Source organism: Physeter macrocephalus, chromosome 13 (assembly GCF_002837175.3).
Source record: "Physeter macrocephalus isolate SW-GA chromosome 13, ASM283717v5, whole genome shotgun sequence".
In the NCBI taxonomy this organism is placed as follows: Eukaryota; Metazoa; Chordata; class Mammalia; order Artiodactyla; family Physeteridae; genus Physeter; species Physeter macrocephalus.
The window spans coordinates 14,034,818-14,055,839 of record NC_041226.1 but is presented as its reverse complement, the minus strand read 5'-3'; positions in this window follow the sequence as shown (position 1 = coordinate 14,055,839).

Sequence of the window (21,022 nt, the reverse complement as noted above, 5' to 3'; positions counted from 1 at the left end):
GAACCCGCGTCCCCTGCATCGGCAGGCGGACTCTCAACCACTGCGCCACCAGGGAAGCCCTGACAGCTTTTCACATACCATATAGAAGTAGGGCAAAGAAAGTAGGTTGATCATCATTTCCACAGTCCAACTGCAAGTTTCTAAACCTAAACAATGTCTTACTTCTCTTTCAGTGATTCATGGGAAATTAAATTTTGGAATTGAGGCAGAGAAAAGCATGTCCTGGCTGCTGTTGTTAAGGAGATAGCAATTTTTCCACAGAGAAACAGAAGACGACAACTACAGTGGAGACATAATTACCATAATCAGTGAAGTCAAGGGTGCCATCACAGGGAATTAACTAGAATGACCCCACCCCTGCCCATGCATGCTCTAGGAGCATGTTTCTGGGATGTGTCTGTAGGGAAGAAAACATGGCCCAGGGGCGGGGGTGGGGGGCTAAGAAAATGAGGCTGTGAGGTTAAGAAGTTCATGCAAAATAGTGAGGATTCTACGAAAGGAAATTGAGCATCGTGTAAACTACTGGACAAGAGCATCAAAGACTGTGTTTATCTCTAACTTTTATGGTGGATTCATTTGTAGGTTCATTGTTTGAAATTAGCAAGGGAAATTTCAGTGAGAGTTTCACTTGGGAATGTGAAATTATAGATCAAAGGAGGGACAGTGGCCAGAAAGAGGTGCTGAAGCACAGATTTGGGAGACATCTGCTTGGTGGAGATAAATGAAGCATATTATTCTCCCAAGAGTAAGAGAGCACTAACCATCCAGAAACTGCAGGGGCCATTGAGAAGACAAAGTAAAGACAAAAGCAGAAATCAGTAAAGGACCAGAACTAGACATGTTTAAATTATTTCTTAGTTTCTACTCTAAACATAGAATGTGCATGGATAATTTATATTTCTCTTCTTAAATAAGTATTTTTATCATTTATCGTATGATCTTTCTCTAATATATACCTATCAGTGTCTTGAATAGTCTAGTACAATAGAATTATAGGAAATAACTACCTAGAAAAATGTTGGTGTTTTTTACTGTTTAATAAACCTGGGTAGAACTCTCATGGAATGTGCTGAACAGAAGATAATTTACTTAGCATTACTTTGTATAGAGTTATGTTTTCAATCAAGAATTAATCAACTTTTATGACTGGAAAGAGATTTGAGTTAAATGTATTTTTCAGATCTTTCTATAGAGCTGTGTACTCTGGAAGACCTCTATGATCTATTATTCTCTGTAGCATACAGGAAAAGCTCATTGGCTCCTATGTTAATTTAGCAGTATAAATTATAAGCTGGAAGATTAAAAAAGGCTCAGATGAGTGGCTACCCCAGGGCTTCTTTTAAGTGTACATTAGTGCACAATAAATCCTTGCTATTTAAATATTCTAATGTTTGTATTCAAAATAAATAGTTTGCCATATATTTCCAGTTATGAAGCTTACTTATGGTGATTTAGATAATCTCAGGACGATTATATTGGTGACATTACTGCAGTGCATGTTCCTTTTGAATTGCTATTTGGAGACATGGAGATCAGATATGGCCCGCTGCTTTGGATGACAAGGATTAGTTCATTATCCATCAAAAACATGTCACCTTATTTCCTATGGACTTTGCCTAGGATTGTTATTTACACAAAACCACCCCTATATTTTTTTTAGTGTAAATGTAATTATTTTGCTATATAAAATACATGAAGTATCCTTATGTCCATTTAATTCAGCTAAAAACCCAGATCTATAAAGTAGATGGGAAGATAATTCTGAAAATTCTCAGAATAAATGACATAGTCTACTAAATAGAGCAGTTAAGTAGGGCATTTAGCTAGCACCTGTCTAGAAAGCTTTTTCACAATGGAAATATTATTTAAGCTCTTGGTTTTGGAAAATAATGACTATTGTTTCCTCCACCTCATAGAATGTTACCAATTATTTTAAGTGAGAAAATGAGTGATATTCTCTTAAATAGAGAGGCAAAAATGACTTGAACGTATTTGTCTTTCAAATACTATGGGTATCCTTTGTGCGACATGCCATAATAGGCGGAGTTAAATAAAGCAATCCTTGCCATTGGATTGCAATGCCCTGGGACTCAGTTTGGGTCAGAGAGCAAGTGAAATACTGATCCATTAGCCCAGGACAGAGCTGGTTTATTTTTGTTGTCCCTGCTTTTTATTAATAGCCCTCTCATTGCACTCTCTAATGTGCCCTGATTTGGATGATAAATCATAGGTCACCCTAAGAACTCTATGGCAACGAGAAATTGCTCTTATGGCTCTTTCTCCTTCATGAACAAATGCTTCTCCCGTTTATCTTCTAGAACAAAGGTTCACACACCTGGGTGCACACTAGCATCGCCTGTTGAGGTTTTGTGCCCAGGCTTCACCAACAGAGATTCCAGTTTAATCAGTTGTAGGTGGGGTCTTCTCAGGAGTCCTTTTTTTTTTTAGGCACCTCGAGTGATTCTAAGATGTGGGCAGAGTTGAGATTCACTCTTCTCTATGGAAGCAGCTCAGAGGAATGGAGCTTTGGGATCAGAAAATCTGCATTAGGCACTGAGTGGTTCCCCTGGACTGCTCTGTGACCCCAAACTGTCCCTTAGGTTCTCTGAGCCACTGTTGTCCTGTCTGCAAAGTGGGAATGGAAATATTTATCCTGCAGGGCTAGACTTGGTTTAAAATATTGGTAGATAATATGTATACAATATGTGCAAAATAGTAAACATTGATAAACCTCACTGAGCCTTCTGTGTAAGAGCAGGGCCTTATACTGGGAAGGCCTGAAGCTGTTGAGTTCGGAAAGCTTTCCCAGAAGTGTAACTCACATGTGTCTAATCTGAGATAAATATCATTTTTATAAAAATGACTTTTCTTAACATTCTAGAACTGGAATGTGTTTGCATAAATCTGACTACCTAGATTATTCAGCAAGTCACAGGAGAGGGAGGTATTTTTTTCCTCCAGCTATATAAAGACCATGGAAATTCGCATTGTTTACCAAAACTTTTCGATTATAAGCACATGATTAGCTATTAAGAGCCCATATTTTATTACAAACAAGTTATGTGATTTTGAGACCCTTAACTCTTCTCTATGTTTTAGTTTCCTCATCAAAATTATTCATATTTTTTTGTTCTCCTTGAGCTCTATTTAAGTTTTTCTATGTATTCAGCGCTTGATACTAAGGGAGAAAATTAGGAAATAATACTCTCTAAGACAAGAAACTTAAAACTAAGATAATTTAACTAGTTATACTATTAGGTAAGTCATCATCATCATCACTGAAATGTACTATAGAAGAAGTAGCAACATAAAGATTGTATTTAAAGCATACGGAAAACCAATCCATACTCACTTGCTATTCGTAGATTTCCAGTTTTAGCTGTTGAATATAAGCTACAAACACACATTTCAACATTTTATTGTGACTTTTGGGGCACATTTTTTTTGCCTATAGAAATCTTCCCTTAGCCAGTATTTTATTCAACAAGTAACTCACTTTGGAGTATAGAAAATTCATTTGCTATTACCCAAATGCAGACATTTTCTGATTCACCAAACTTCTGCCTTTCTAGCTTTTAGAGGTTTCTTGCTTTTCTGATTAAGTTCTCCTTCTGTAAGGGCTTCACAAACAAGGAGCAGTTGAGAAAGGGATGCGATGTGAAATAATCCTCAATAAGAACTCATCTAGAATGTTTCATTTTAGAAATGCAATCTGAGGATCATCTTAGCATGCCTCCTTATTAATCACATTTTGTTTTACCTTGTACCTATTGATATTGTACCTCAGGACTTACAGAGGGTGCTAAAAAGGAAATGCTGACAAGAGGAAAAACAATGAAATCTGATGGAGGTATAGCCATTAGCAACCTTGTTCCACCCCCCTTCTTCTATTCCTCTTGCTGTTCCCACACAATTGGACCAAAAAAGCAAAACCGTCACCTCTTCTCCAAAGTGTTAGTGCAGATGAACAGGAAGGATAGCCAAGCTGCGGCACAGGCAACTTGGAGGAAACAGTGTGATCACCCAGCCTTCTGCTTTATTGCCGTCATTAAACCATTAACGATGAAATAATATGACAGGTGAAATGCCATTCGTATGTGGCACTGGCATCACTTTCTGTAGGTTCATAAAATAGAGTGATATTTGGTTTATTGTTTATATCCAGAAACACATGGCAAACATCCACCCACTTCATTTACTTTGGGTATTGAGCCTCCTAGAAACATTAGTAACAGTAACCAAATAAAAGCCCTTTCTAAATATAATAGAAGAATTTTTTTATATTCTACGTTAAATGTCACCAAATGGTATGGATCAAAATACAAAGCAAAATGAAAGGAAAAGTCACCTTTTCTTAAGAGCCTTAAAATGGATTTCAAGTGCTCATTTTCGTAAAGGACATAAAGAGCCACAAAGCCTGCAAAAAAACAATAAAGTTATTGAAAAGAGGACACCCCTATTTTGTTGATTTAAAACGTTGGAAAGGATTAAGGGAAAAAAGAAGAGTATAGGATAATTCGAGAGGAAACAGGCTCCATTTCTGTAGGAAACTTGCAGAAATAGTTACTCTGGGCAAGAGGGCTTCCTATTACAAAGCGTATCCATTCCCAAAAGTGCCAGTGACACCATGCCATGAAGCATCTTCATCGAGGTAGCGAGCAGCACCTCACAATCGATCCACTCTTTCTTTGCTCTCTACTGTACCTCCTTTTCCAGCTCAGTTTTCTGACATAAAGATCTGGGTAGACTTTTCAGTTCAGTTTAGAATGATTAGATAGTCGCTTCCTCTTTCAAATCACTTTTGATTTTCCCAGAAAGTCTATGAGACAAAGTTTAGTATCTCCATTTTACTAATAAATGGATGACATTAAGAGAGAGAGATTTTCCCACATATCACAGTGAAAAAGGGGTGGAACTGATATTCTAATGGGTTTTCAAGTCCTTACACTCTTTCTATTGCTACACCTTTGTCCCTTGGTTAATCAGGACTTTACTTTTTTAACTGACAGGACTCCCAACTCAAACTGGTTTAACAGAAAACAAAACTCAGATAAATCAACCGATAAAAGGAAAATGCACTGAATCACCTAAAAAGGATGGGGACATATAGAGCTCCTCTCAGGCTAAACTGGATCCAGAAACTCAATTGCTGCCTCTAGATCTCTTTTCCTCTGTATTCATCTTTCTCTCTGTCGTTATACATCTTCCTCTTTCTCTATCTCTTCTCTGTAATGCTGTCCTCACTCTCTTCTACTGAGATTATGGAGACCAGGCTGAAGAGTCATTGTTCTCTCCACAAAGTGAGAGGCATGGCTCTCAGCGCCTCTAAACTTAAATGATCTTATCCCAGAAGCTTCAGAAGACAGGAAGGGTTTCACTTTTCATTTCATGTAAATTCCAGGAAATAATTTGCCCATCCTGGGTCAAGAGCCCATCCCTTTGTTCAACCATTAAGGCCGGGGGATACATGCATGCCCTTCTCTGTGTCGATAGTGGTGGGTTTCATGTGAGTTTATAAAGCTTGGGAGAGGGAAGAGTACCTTGCACTGTAAAAAGAGATAACAAGTTTGGAAAGCAGAAACAGACAGCTGCCTTTAGCCCTTAATTTTAATTCAATCACCAGAGTTGAAGACAGAATTTCTGTTCTTTAAAAATGATTATTAGTTATGGCTTCCTAAGCCCAACAAACACTGTTCTTGTTTTTCACTGAACCAAATTTATAACAATTATCTAGAAAATACAGTAGAAGAAATGTATTGAATAGTATCTGACTCTACGAAAAAAACTATTTTGCTGAAACTAAATGAGAAAATCTTTTCAGCACTGGGTCTAGCTTTTCCTTTACATTCTGAAACGTGTGTCCAGAATGTAAAAGTTATTTGCCACAGGTAGAAATTCTACCTTTAGAAAGAGAGCATTTGGTTAATTGCAGTATGTACAAGAGTCGGTGTGGGTGAATGGGAAAAACCTATGCCTTTCCACTTAAAAGGTTTTCATAATGATTGTACTACCCATTTCTCTTCGCCATTTATGTCACCAGTCCCGTTGTACCCTCTGTCCTTTTTCCTCTCTCTGGATACATTGTTTTCTGCTTGCCAAGTGTCAATCTACCTTTTTCTTCCTACTGTGACATCTGAAGTCCTTTAAGATCTCGTGATTTATTCTGGCTAAGAAATAATTAACACATAGTCTGTGCCATTATGGATGATATGACAGATATTTCTCAAAAGGTAAATGCAGATTCCAAGAGAAATCTTTATAATTATCTGACTTCTTAGAGGGAACAAAACTTTATGTTAAAGAAGCTAGAAAGAACACAGTTTTGCTATGTTTTATCATTTGATACCTTTCATGCTAAAAAGGGCTCATTTAAAAGAAGGAAAAAAACATGGAACAAAGCGTTTTTGGAAAACAAAAGTGTACAGATTGTATAAGGAAAGCAAGGCTACTATTTTCTTAAAGTGAATAGAACAGCAGTTCCTGCTTTAGGATAAGCTCATACACTTACTATGAATCACCAGGCTGATACAAAAGTCAGACAGATCATATTTAGCATACATGGGAATCAGCAAATTAATCAGAGAAAATGTAATTTTGCAAATAAGCAAATTCATATCATTGAATTTTTTGCTGCTTGCATGCATTACTCTATAAAGTAAGCATGTCTCTGTTAAAACATTTGTAACAGTGATTTGATGGTGGTGGGAGAAGCAGGGGTGGAAGGGGAAGCTTGCAATTGTCCCAGTAAGCATACTAGACTCCTTTCAGTTTTATTGTTCTTAGTTAAAATAAATTTTGTTGATATGATCAAGGGAATATGACCTGGGCTGTGGAATGGTTCTTTGCATCTCAGCAATATCCACATTTCTCTTTTATTAATTCTATTTTGTGATCTAGTATTTTATGCCATAACTAACCAACTTACCCTGTTTTCTGCTACTTTTGCTCACATATGCCTTTCCACTCATAATGTGCCAGCTGCTTTTTTCTCCGTTTTAGAGCATTGGCATCTGGGCTAACTAGTTTTATTATATGATCTTGGGGGACTTATTTCTTCTCCTGTAAAACCTAGAAATGGAGTTAAATATCCTAGGGCTTTTTCTAGCTGATCACTTTAAAAGTCAATAATTTGCATCACATTTTTGGGGTCCATATGGAAAAGTGGTTTCTGGACATAGAGGTGTGAAACATAAATTTCCTCCACAGCACCATCTATAGGCCTATTGAATCAATTCTCATGTCATCCATCCACTGCTCACTTTCAGTGTTAATTATAAGAAACATTTTTTGTTTGCCATTAACATTTTTTCATATTCAACTTTGAAAATTAATGATTAATTGATCTCATTAATAATGAACTGAACTGAACTTTTCAAATTATAAAGCTGAGCCCTATTACTCAAGAACTGTCTTGCAAGGGAGCCAGCCAGTACACACAAAATGTGTGTGCTCCAAATAGTGTCCCTTTATAAACCATGTCAAAGAATTTTAAAATAAAATTATGTATTGCTTGAATCAAAACGACTTTAATTCTTAAAACTGAATTCACTTTCTCTTGACCAGTTTTTGCCTTTTGGAGTATAACTTGCGCTAAATGATTAAACAGTTCTCTCTCTTTTCCTGGTATTACTTTCAATGTATAAGGCTGTTCTTTACCAGTTTCTACCTGCAAGAACATTTTAACATTTAGTGTGAAAATAAAAAGATTTTTATGTCTGTAGTCCGTAGTGAGCTTAGTAACTTTCCATTAGAAATTATTTTGCTTGACTGATATCATACATATACATATATTTCCAAAGAACTCCTTAAAACTTGCAATTCCAGTGGGAGAAAAGACAATTGAAAGCATTATGTATGACATCTTAACAACTTCTAAATATCAAATGCGTTTTGATAGTATTTATTTCTTTATTTTAATTTTATTTGCAAAAAGGCAGCTCAGAGTTGAGGAAGGAAGACGTTTTAGATCACACTGGGCAGAGGCACTGAAAGTCATCAAAACAGAAGAAAGGAATTCTGGAATTTGGTTCAGAGTACGAGTTACATGCCCCATGCACAGTCATTAATAACCCAGAGATCACACAGCACAGCTGGTATGCTTGACACTAATGTCACACTGACATACGGTTGTGCTAGTTGGAGCTGCTCAGGTAGGTGTGCTGCTTTTAGTCTTCCAGGCTACCAATTTAGCCTCATCTTTTCTTACTGCAGTCTGTGGCCCAAGGAAGCACATATGATTTCCATGAGAAACAGGAAGTCTCCAGGTAATAGGTGCTGCTTATCTTCTCTTTATTTAACAGCTCTGTTGCACTGAGCTCTACATAAACTATTATTATTTTAATCATCCACTCCCTTCCATCACAGAATTCATTCAATTGTTCTTTCTAAATCTTTATAGATAGATCCTTGAATACAAATCATCTGCTTCCTCTTTCTTTCATGAATAAGATTTAAGTAGTAACACTGTAAAAGTAAAAGTTACTCCATCTAAAAAACAAGCTGTTTCCTATACATAGAATTTTATTATAAAAGCCTCTGAAACTAGTTCTACTACATACGGTTAATAATCTTGAAATAACATTTGGAACAGTAAATGTAAAAATTCATGTGCCTAAATAAGTTGTAAAATTATTTCAGTGTAGGGTAGATGGATAATTATGATATCGTTCTACATATTCTGTAAGAATGTTTCACTTACGTAATCAAAATTTGGTGAGATTATCATGCAAGATACTATTACTTCCAAGTTGCAGTTGAGAAACCTGAGGTTTGTGAAATTTAGCAAACACGGCCAAGACCACACAGGTTTACCATATGTGGCATAAACCAAACTTTGTCCATGCCAACTGACTTTATATAAATAAGGTCATATTATCTTTACAAATATATTTTTGTAGTTCTCTAATAAGTACTTATATTGTTTAGAAAATCAACAATTTTCCTGAAATTTAAAACATTTCAACAATAAAAATAATCATAACATGCTAATGCATAACTAGTGGAGAGGATTCAGTCCATCTTGAGACAGACCCAGCCTCTCCTTTTAAAGAACAACTCTTTTAGCTATTCAAACACACACTCAACCCCCTTCCAAACAGAACCAGCAAAACTCTCATAAATGGAAAAGACACTCCAAAAGAAACAAGCAATAAAACATCAACATAACATTTCTTTTTCTAGAGAAGCTGAGGTGCTTTGTTATATTCCACTATATCAAACACTTATATCACGACCACAAGCACTTCACTGCTGGCTTCAGGCTGTGACACGAGACATGGCAGAGGCCATGCTTATTTGAATTTAACTCAAAGGACCTCTGGCAGAAAAATGACCCCACTGATCTGAAACCATCATTGCGAGGTCATAGAATAATAAAATGCATCCATTCCGTGAAAATGGGAGTATATATATTTTTTATTTATTATGTTCTTAAAGAACATCAGAGAGCTTGACACGCTAGGGATAAGTGATCTATTTCTAGGATATCTAAAGACCAGGTCTTTTCCTCCCCCTCACTCTCCCCCCCCCACCCCTTTGTCTTCTCTCCCTCTCTCCATCTTTATGTATTTTGTCCTTAGCAGCAACTAATAACTACTTTATCTTCTCCCAAATGAAATATGAAGGTGGGTGCAATAAGAATAACCAAGACTACCACCAGAAAACAGCTACCTTAGCATTTAACACAGCTGTCAGCACAACTACGTGTATCATGTAGTCCAATTGAATTCTTATTTTATTTCCGTTCGTATACTTCGATTAATAACCCAGAAAAGGGGGTTTCCCTGGTGGCGCAGTGGTTGAGAGTCCGCCCGCCGATGCAGGGGACGCGTGTTCGTGCCCCGGTCCGGGAAGATCCCACAGGCCGCGGAGCGGCCGGGCCCGTGAGCCATGGCCGCTGCGCCTGCGCGTCCGGAGCCTGTGCTCCGCAACGGGAGAGGCCACAACAGTGAGAGGCCCGCGTACCGCAAAAAAAAAAAAAACAAATTAAAAAAAACCAGAAAAGGAACAATAACCTTCTCAGAGTCCTTAAGTAGCTTTTCATGTTATGCAGTGGTGGGATTGGGAGTCATAATTTCATTCTGATGAATGAAATAAAAAGTAATATCTCGGAGATGCAAACTAATCTTTAAGAACCTCAGTCAATGCCAGTCGTGGATGCTTAGAGCTCACTCGTGAAAGAGTCATGGTTAAAAAAAGAAGTCAAAAAAAATACAATACACGTGGTATTTCTAGGAATATGTGCTCATAATTTGTGTTCAATAGTATTGTAAATTAGCCTTGTTATTAAAAGCATGACATGTTTTTATTTGTCTGTTTTGTGGAGATCAGCAGTATACGTATAAGAGATGAAAAAAAAAATTTTCTAATGTTATGTGAATGGATTCTTGAGGCATAAGATAAAGCTTCCAGTGACAACATCACGCACAGAGCGCATGATGCATTTAAAAAGGGCAGCATATCTCCAAGTGTTTAAATGGAAATGAAAATAAGGTTTTCTATAAAACTGTTAGATATCTTGAATAATGGTTCTAACGGTGACTAGGAAATTTATTTTGAAGTTGCAGGTGAAGAATCTCAATTAAATTGTTTCATCAAATATGAGAACAGAGAGAAGCAATATTTCTAAATATCTTTATTTCCTATAACATAATTTTAAATGTATTGACAGATAAATCCATAAATTAAATATAAGTAGATATTTTTCAACATTATCTGCATGTGTGGTTTTCTTTTTATTTATTTTTTTTGCGGTACGCGGGCCTCTCACTGTTGTGGCCCCTCCCTTTGCGGAGCGCAGGCTCCGGACGCGCAGGCTCGGCGGCCATGGCTCACGGGCCCGGCCGCCCCGCGGCACGTGGGATCCTCCCGGACCGGGGCACGAACCCGCGTCCCCTGCATCGGAAGGCGGACTCTCAACCACTGCGCCACCGGGGAAGCCAAAAATAAAATTATTTTTTAAAATGTTCAAAAAATCGGTGAACATGGGAAGGGAAAAGGCTTTAGGAATATTAAACTACTAAAATTATTCAGGAAAAAATGTGACAGTTAAAAGCATATAAGAATTAAACCGTTTTTAAAATATAACGTTATCCAAGATGTTAGCAATAAGTAAAAACGAGAAATGTTTACTACACATGTGGTAACCTATTACAAATCAAATGGGGAAAAAACCTTAAAACCCCTATAAGTATTAAAGAGATATATAAACCCACAAGAAAAGAAACAAATAGAAAAGCATAATATATAGAAATTCACACTGTCTAATAATACAACTCATTACATTGCGGTGTCATTTTTAAAAAATAGGAAGTCAGCAAAAATACAGAAAGAAAAGAGGAAAAAAAAAGACTACCTATACCCCGTGTTGATAAGGGCTCAATAAATCATATATAACATCTATCATGAGCTTTAAGATATTCCTGCATTTTGATACAGTGGCTGTATTTCTAAAAATCTACTCTGAGGACGTAATCGGATGTGTAGAGAAAAGTATGGGTACAAAGGCTTTCATCAAAGTCTCAGAATAAGGAATAATACTATAAAAACAAACCATACTTTACAGACTTGAGAAATACTTAAGTATTTCATGCAAATGTATAGTAATCCATTAAAATGAATGTTTTTGAAGAAAACTTGGAAACATAGAAAATAACTTTTTTTTAAAGGCGGGTAAACAGTTATGATGACAGCATGGTCTATGCTGGTTGGATCAAAGCCTAGTTACAACTGGAGGATGCAAAAACCTGGAGCAGGGGTTACAGTCTACTAGGCAAACTGACCAGACCCTTCAGTGAAGGGCCTTGGGTGAGCCTAGTGCCAAATCATGGAGACCCCTGGTCACATAGGCAGAAAGGTCACTTGGGCTTCAAAGACAATGCTAACTTATTTCCCAGATTTGCCTAAGGTAAGTAAGTAAAGGCGATTATCATGTAATGTTGATGATGATGGCATCACTATATAGAGAGTATTTTATATATATATATATAAAATCACATATATATGTATATCACATAAAATCATGATAGTGACACATGTAAAAAAATAAATTTTCCAAATACCTTTTCCAATAACCTCTCTTTGTGATTTCCTTTAAGTCTGAGATACAGCAGCTTTGGAAGAAAGTTCTTCACATGTTACTAATCAACTCCAAGTTGGAAGAATAATTTTGAGAAAGAAGTTGAAAGTTCCTGAAACAATTGTAATTCCAGTTCCATGATACATTTTAGCTATGAATAAATAGGCATTGTAGAGAATGGTTTCACTGCTATCATTTCTGGGGTCACTCACTTATCTCTTGCTAATTTCAAAATGAGCACTTTCTTGTTTTTCTGACTAAGGTACTAAAAAGAAATTTCAAGTAACCATATAACCTTTTATTGTAAATTTCTGTGAGTTCAGTGAATTGCATTTTAAGTGGAATGCCAGTTTGTGGAATGATGTCACGTTTGTATTTTAAAATTTAAACAAAAGCGAATTGTCCTTCTATTGCTAATGACTGTAGTATATGCAGTTCAGTGTTGTTTAAATAGATTTCAAATAATTTTCTTGTAATTGTGAATCATTTTAGCAGGTGGCATGAGGTCAGCCATCAATAAGCACATGAAAGTGTTGCAAATGAGGCTCAGGGATCAATAGAACATTCCTCTTCCCATGGAAACACAGCCTACTCAGATGGTTGTCCTCCCCGTTCCTTTCTGTTTTGTATTTATGGTGGATTCACAGGCACATTTTTTAATGGAAAAACTGCCAAATTAGGGAAATTGACAAAATGCGTCTCACCAACATCATGACAGAGATGGCATTTGTTATAAAGAACATATCCTGAGAGAGGCAGGAGCAGGCATATAATTTGGTACAGAGGCTAAGGTTGCAAGGTAAAGTTCTCAGCCTTTAATGGGTATGTATCATCACTGGTCCACTTTCTTTTGCATGTATTTTTAAATGTATTACAAAGGCATACACTCATCTTAGTATGTGGAATTCTGTCGCGGGTTTATTTTAAAAGACACACACTTAAATATGTAGGCTTTTGTTTATCAGGCTGAGACAAAACATTACCTTAATAAACGTCAGCTTCACTTTTGTTTCTTAGGCATTAAAACATTTTAATTACTGATAATTAATGGGAATATAAGTTTCATGAAAAAATACAAAAATATTTACTGCTCCATTGCATAAAATAGATTTTCATATATACTGTCCTCTCCCTCCCTTGTTAGGCAGAAAATAGATTTCTATTTATTATAAAGTTCATTACTGTGTCTACAGATACATGTGTTCCTGCATATTTCATAAATGTCATTGTTTAACATAAAACATTTTACAAACTGTTTAAAAATGTTAAAGTACTTTTGTGGTAAAGAAGTAAAAAGAGAGAGATTCGAGGAAAGAAAAGAGCCCCTTTGTTGTTTGTGCCTTTAATTATCTTCTGGAGAGATATTATAGGAACCACGTTTGCTTCTGTGTACCTCAGTATTTGTAGGAGATGAAAAATTTCTAGGTGATGAAATTTCTAGGGAAATTTACAACAGGGGTCAAGCCTGGGCTTGAGATAAAATTTACAACAGGGGTCAAGCCTGGGCTTGAGATAAACCCATGAGAAGAGCCGTAAACTAGAGAGAAAGAAAAGTTTAGAAATGAGAAAAGTGATTTTTTTTTAAAAAAAGCAGCATGCACATCACCCCAGGGCGTGATCTCTAGCAATATCCTCTTTACTCATGTAACTACTCAAAAATAAAAAGAAAACAAACAAGCAAAAACACCCTCAACTCTTGTGAACTTAGGAGGAAAATATAAAAGACAGCCAAGAAGGAAATTCTCTAATGTTGTGCTTTGGAGTCTGCGTAGGGGTCCCGCTGGCCGCCTATTCTTGACTCCCTGAGGGGAATATTTCTTGGGAAGAAACTGGTCCTCCCAGCAGTCGCCAGAGCACTGATTCCCAGGTGTAACTACGCTTGTGGCTGGGACAGGGAGAAAGGGTTGCCACTCATCTGTTGCACAAGCGCGAAGCTGGAGCAGGCATCGGCTGGGACGCAACGGGCGACCAGCAGCTCACCCCAGGGCTTTTGGAAGATAAAAGGAATCAAGTAGAACCCGAGGGTGTCAAGTGGGGTAATCGCTAATCGCTAGCTAAGATTCCGCGTGGACGCCACTCTCTATTTTACAAATGGACTCTCCAGTCCCTGGGTCGTGACCAATCAAGCCTCCGTGAGTGACAAGCTGGGAATCACCGCGTCGCAGTGGCAAGCAAGTAAGTTATTGCCAACTTTGCCGATATATATGGATATATATGTTTTTCCTCGAAACACTTTGATCTTATTCTCAGGTGTGACCATTAAAGTGATTGCCAAAAGATAACTTTTATCCTGAAATCTCAGTACGCTGATGGGAGCATCTCTCTCTCTCTCTCTCTCTTTCTCTCTCTCTCTCTGTCTCTGTCTCTGTCTCTCAGTACATCCCACCTGAAGCCACCGAACTTCGCGCTCCTAGGCTGGTGCGCGTTTGGGGGTTTTAGTTAATATTTGGAAACTTACTGATTTCCTATGCCTGTTGCAAAGACAGAGCTGGATGAGGGTGGGTGAAACGCTGCCTCGTCATTTATTCATTGCGACTGTCTCCATTGTTGACACTAGTAGCAAGCCGCAGACGCCTGCTCTTGCAGGGGAAGTCTGACACCTTGAGGACGGGAGAGCGGGTGCCGGGACCCCGGAAGAGCCAGAGGGGGAGAAGCTTTGAGAGTTACGGGGTGAGGGTGGAGGTTACTTTTTCAAGTCAGGCGACCTGCCGCCCGGGTGCTTGTTTACTAGGGTGGGAGCAGGGTGCTCAGAAGCCGGGTTCTGACGCGAACTGGAGTCGGGCAGCCTGCAGAGCTCGCCCGGAGCCTGGAGGTGTGTCTGGCTCGCCTCCACGATCACTGGGTGGGTTCTGGCCACCGACAGGGCTGGATGACCGCTGGTTTGTTGTGAGCTCGCCTGCCCCCAAACACTTGGTTCACCCCATACATTTGGCCCCGCGAGGCGGAGGGTATTCCTGGGCAGCCGAGCCGGGGTCCTGCCCTCGCGCGGGTCCCATCCACCGCCAGCCAGAGCGGTGCGTGGGACGCGCATCTTCACGGGTGGTCCCCTCCAAGCCCGGTCTGTGCGGACCCCGAGTCAGGCAGCCGCCGGAGATGGAGGAAGGGGTGCCTTCCTCTGGGTTCATGGGCCGACAGCCGTGGGAAAGCTAACTTTATCCGGAGGGGTCCGTAAGGGCGGGGGTGGGCGAGGTTCTCCTCCCCCGGAGCTCAGCTCCCCCTCCAGGGCCTCCCCTCCCCCGCCTCCCATGGCATCACTCTCAGAGCATCCTCCCTCCGCCCAGTTCGGTGCCAGCTGCGTGGGCTCCAGCTTCGTGCGTTTTCCTTGGAATGCTCCAAAACTCGGCGGAGACTAAGGAAATCCCGTTGGAATTTGCCGGGCGTGCTCTCACCCGGCAAAGCACCCGCGCCGCCGACCTTGACTCGATCCCTCTTCAGCCAGAAGATTGCAACTTTGCAGGTAAAGAGGGTGTCGCCTCAGAGCTCCATTTGACCCGAGCTGTATCTCGCCTGCTTTCTGGGATCTCGGTTAAGTTTCTCAAGCTGCCTGGGAAGCCGGCTCTCTCTTGGGAGGCGGACATCCCTGGGGGGTTACGAGTTCAAGAGGCTCCGGCTGCACGGTTTCTCTTTAAGGCTTGGGACTGGGTCCGTGAAGCTTTCTGTGGTGGACCCGGGCTGAGCTGGAGTTCTCAGCCTTTCACCGCAGCCGGCTTTAAAGCAGGGGAGCGGGCAAAGAGTGAACCCCCAGTGTGACTTATATGGTACTCAAAGCAGCAGCAGCCACGACATGGAGCTGGGAAAGAAGGCTGTTTTTAGCCTTTTATGCATTTAGGGAAAATGGAGATCTTGGTGGCCCCTGGGCGTATATAAGTGAGCCCTTAGATTCTGGTACCTAAACTGGGGTAATGAAGAAAGGATAGTGATCAATATCCTGTCGATCAATTATACTCTGCGTCATTTTCATTCTCTATCAAAAAACAGAAACACTTATCCGTGTCGCTGGACCCAGGCTAGGGATTCCTAGTTTGCTTGGCAACTGAAATTCCAACTAAGCCAATGACCCTGTTTGCTACTTGGCTGAATCACTGAGATTTGCTGCACAACTTGTTGTTCTAGCTGAGAACTCAGCTGCCTTTTGTGATGAGGTAGCTAGAGAATACTGGAAGGGGATGGACGGTTAGGAGAGATTGAGACAAGGGAGCTCCGTGTCTTGTCTGTATTCACCATGCTGTATCCACTATGGTGTAATCCTGTTCACATGGTTTCTTAGGGTGGCCCTTCGTGGTTAATATCCACAGGGGACAAATGCAGCAGGTCGTTGACTCTGAGTAAGCACCAAGCCAAAGGAGCAGGAGGAGACAGAAGCAAGGTTTACTTGTTTTATTAAAAGGAAATTTAAAACTGACTTGTAACACTGAAAAAAAAATTCCGTTCTCATATACTTTCTGGATTTCCTATTACGGTAATTGCTGCACAAAACATATTACAAATTCTTTAAGAGAAAAGGTTAGCTAGAGTTTGTTGTGTGTTTTTTTTTTTTAAATTCTGAATTTGGGAGAGTAAGAGTGGGTGGATATGTTAAAACATTGAAATCGTCATCTCTGTGTTATGGTTGGCTATTTAAACTTAGATTTGTAATACCTACTTCTGTTCACCCGGACAGTCGACCAAGAAACACCTCTCTTTTAAGTATGGAAGGCAAAGAATCAATAAGATAAAGGGATAACTAGCAGTTCGAATATTAGAATCAAAATTTAGTAAGATATTGCTAAAGAAGCACTTTACAAACTATATTTATAAATTACTGCAGTTAATGTAAATCAGTGTGTCGGTAGAAGTTAAATCGGCTTTATCAAAGTATTTTATGCAAATGTCTTGAATTAATGGATGGTTAGTACAGGTAGAAAGAAAGCAAGCACTTTCATTGCTCATGAATGACCACAGAGCTGGAGACCCTTTCAGTAGAGCTGATCAGAGCTCAGCTACCCTGCTAAGCTTGCCGTTGTGGAGTGAAGTGCCAAGAAAGTGACACACAAAGAGAAGTACTAACAGGTTAATGAAATTGATACATAAGATGTACTTAATATTCATTGAGTGAATGAATATATAGTTAGGTAGGCAGACAGTTTAAGGCATAGCAAGAAGATTTGTAATTGCAAATTTAGAAAAGTTCTTCCACTTAGCTAAGAGCTTAAAGGAACAGGGGCATTCATCAAAACATAATCTATCTCAGCTCAACAGGTAAAAGAAACATGTCTCTTTAGTAAATCCTGTCAAATATTAACTCTGAAAATCTTGGTTTTTGAAAAGTAAGTTTCCATTTACTTGCTTAATGGTCATTCTCACAGAAATAAGAGGTGGAATAAATTTTCCATTACTTATAAGCTTTAACATTTTGTAATTTGTACATTATTTATTTTTCTGTGGCAGTTATTCCTGTAAAGTCAAGTTCAAAATGCAAAGAGAAAACCTTGAGAAAATTAAAGTTCTATATGAATTTTATGGCCACTTTGATTATTAAAATGGTAAGAGATCAAATAACTTTCCACATAAGATAAAATTTATTAAAGCATACTTTATATAAGTAGGAAACACCAGACATTGCTTTTATTCCTTCTGATTAGGGGAATTTGAATATCATGTTCAGTACATATATTTTAAACTTTTAAACTTAAACCCTATTATAAATGTGATAAATTTCTATTGAAGTATAATAATAACCTCTAGGGATGCACTGATTAACCCCACTGAATTGAAAATACTTTCACAAATATATTGTAGAAAATATTGTCATAGTTTTATGCCTGTGTGTTTAATTGCCAGGATAATTTATGGCAATTCAGATTATCAGCATTATATTTAGCAACTGAAAACTGACAATCTGCCTTTTCTAATTAATTCATATATTGGAACAAAGATAAAGACATGCACACTTTTGTTCAGTAGTTAATATTGTGAATATCAGTGCTCCAAGAGATAAAGGATTTTGTAAATAAAGATATAGAAGAAATGCTAAACACTAGCTAGGAAAGTAAAACTGTGGACTGAATATTTTCTTTTGAAAATGTGCTTGGTTTTTTTTTAAAAACAATCTAGATGAAGGGAAATATAATAAACTATTAACTTTTCTTTTTTCAAAATCATAATTGCTGAACATTTTATGAGATCAGATTCTAATGTGCATCTTTTCCTCCCACGTTGCATTGTCTGGGCCAAACTGAAACTAGTGTTACTCACCTCTTTAATATCTATGGAAAACCCACCATAAGCATTTTGGTTCTTATTAAAAATGATGAAGAGACAGCTCAAAACAGAAACCTTGTCTTTTCACCTAATTTATGCTTCATCATGCCGCACAACACATACTCATACCAAACAAACATTAAAACTTGTTAATTCAACCCAACTTAAATTGGACATTTGCTTCTATCTGTTGTGATGAAAAACTGCTTTAGAACTATCTTTCCTCTCCTTATGTTTTCTAGTTCTAATCCTCCAAGATGCATTGAGACCTTAATATTTTAAGAGATTTGAGAATATTTTGATCAGGGATGTAATATCATAGCTGTATCTTTTTAATCAGTACAAATATAGACCCGATCTCTGAAAACATTAGTACTACCAAAATACGCTACGATGAAAAAATACATTTAGGAGAAGAAGCTCTTCATTTGTGAAAAAGAAAAGTAAAGACACATGCATTGAAAATGTATCAATTTAAAACTACATTGTTCCATGAACTATTCAGTAAATGTACTGATATACTTAAATTTTTAAAAAATCTCAGTGATCCCTCTGAAAGTTCAGTTTCACTTAAACAGGTTATAAAAGAGAGACAATAGTTTCAGTACTTGATCTTTTCTTTTAACTGACATCCCATTAATATTAGTGCATGTTTTGTCAATCCTTATAAAAATGTTTCCTTTGAAACACAGCAGTGTCACTGAGTAAGGGCTTCTTGAGAAGCAACAGATGACACATGGGCACAGTTGTATTCATAAAATTAGAAATGTTAAATAAAACGTTAATTTAAAAACATGCCTTGATGGCTTTATCTAACACACTGCATTCTTTTTGAGAAATGGCAAGTGAAATGTAATGAATCAGATATGCATTCGTTACACTCTGCCTGTAGTTTGCTATGTTTCTGAAATATGTTGAAAAAGTTACCATAAGTCATTCCTTGAACAAATATTATCAAGAGTAAATTTTACTTAAGACAGGAAAACAGGAGCCATTATGAAAAAAGGAAAGGAAGAAAAATAGAGGGGGCCATTATTTATGGGTACTTAAGGTATGCCAGGAGCTATGCTAGAAACTTAGAAAAAAAATTTTTTCTCACATTTATCTTCACATCTACCCTAACACTAAGGTATTATTACTACCTTTTAAAGCATCTGAAAAGACTAAATTACTAAAAAAAAAAAAAAACAAAAAAAACCACAAAGCTGCTTTACGGTAGTCAGGATTTGAACCCATGTCTACTTGATTCTAAAGCCAATATTCTTTTTACTTGATTCTTATGGTCTCCAAAATAAAATTAGTAATCTTTTAACAAGATCCATAAATTCATTGGATTCTTGCAGCCATTTATTGCTTTAATTTTTCAAATGTTATAACACTGGGACATTATGAGGCTAGACCCCATTATGAGGCTAGAATTTGAAACAATACTCTTAACTAAAGCTCCATGGGTTTTGAAGCAGAGCAGGAGATGAGCTACTCAGCTCAAGCTAGTTTCTTAAAATTATTTCCTTTCTTACTCTCGAATCTAAGTGTAACATATGTGGAAAGAAAAAAGACTTATTTTCATGGATAGCATTCAAGATAATACACTTTAAAATAGTCATGAGATTATAATTTCTAAATAAAAAATTGTCATTCAAAACTTTAGAACATCTGCAGGCTGTTGATAAAATGTCTTTGTACAAAACACAGTCATGTTAAGACAGGTTTATATTGCATCTTATTGGTGTTATATGAAATTTCTAGACAAGTGTTTGTTTTGTCTTCATTTGAATTTCCTAATTATTTTGCATGTCCCTTGGTATTTAATGAGGGGAGCGCTCTTTCATGCATCCCAGAAGATATCTGTCAGCTGGTGGCACATTTTAACAAACTTGCCATGGGTTTTTTTTTTTTTTAAACCTACACCTGAATTTAAAACCGATGTGCTTAAATCCAAAAACCTATTGATGTCGAAATTGAGGAAATAACTTTTTTGAATATATGTCATACCATTAGAAAAATTAGCCCTGAAGTGATACTATCCATTCAGTAGATATTGTTTGAATATTAGTAAATGAATAATTGAATAAATAGATGAGTGACACACAAATTAGATCTTCATCTTTGCATTTGCTGGCAAAGCTCCCTCTGTACAGAATAACTTTTCCCTTATTGCTTCCTGTCAGAATGGTCTCCAGGCACCAAAACCTAGCTCAATATCACTGTCTCCTTGAAAGTTTCCTTTATGTCTTCAGGTGTCGCACGTATAAACACAAGCAAAACCCTTGTTTTATTCTGCCTTGCAGATGGGTAGACGTATATCTCCTGAACTAGACAGTAAACTCCTTTAAGAAACCCAGAGGGCTTCCCTAGGGCTTCCCTGGTGGCGCAGTGGTTGCGCGTCCGCCTGCCGATGCAGGGGAACCGGGTTCGCGCCGCTGTCCGGGAGGATCCCACATGCCGCGGAGCGGCTGGGCCCGTGAGCCATGGCCGCTGGGTCTGCGCGTCCGGAGCCTGCGCTCCGCAACGGGAGAGGCCGCAACAGAGGGAGGCCCGCATACCACAAAAAAATAAAATAAAATAAAAACCCAGAGAATGCTCAAAAAATATATGCGTGTTTTTTTTTTTTTTTTTCCTGGTATGCGGGCCTCTCACTGATGTGGCCTCTCCCGTTGCGGAGCGCAGGCTCCGGACGCGCAGGCTCAGCGGCCATGGCTCACG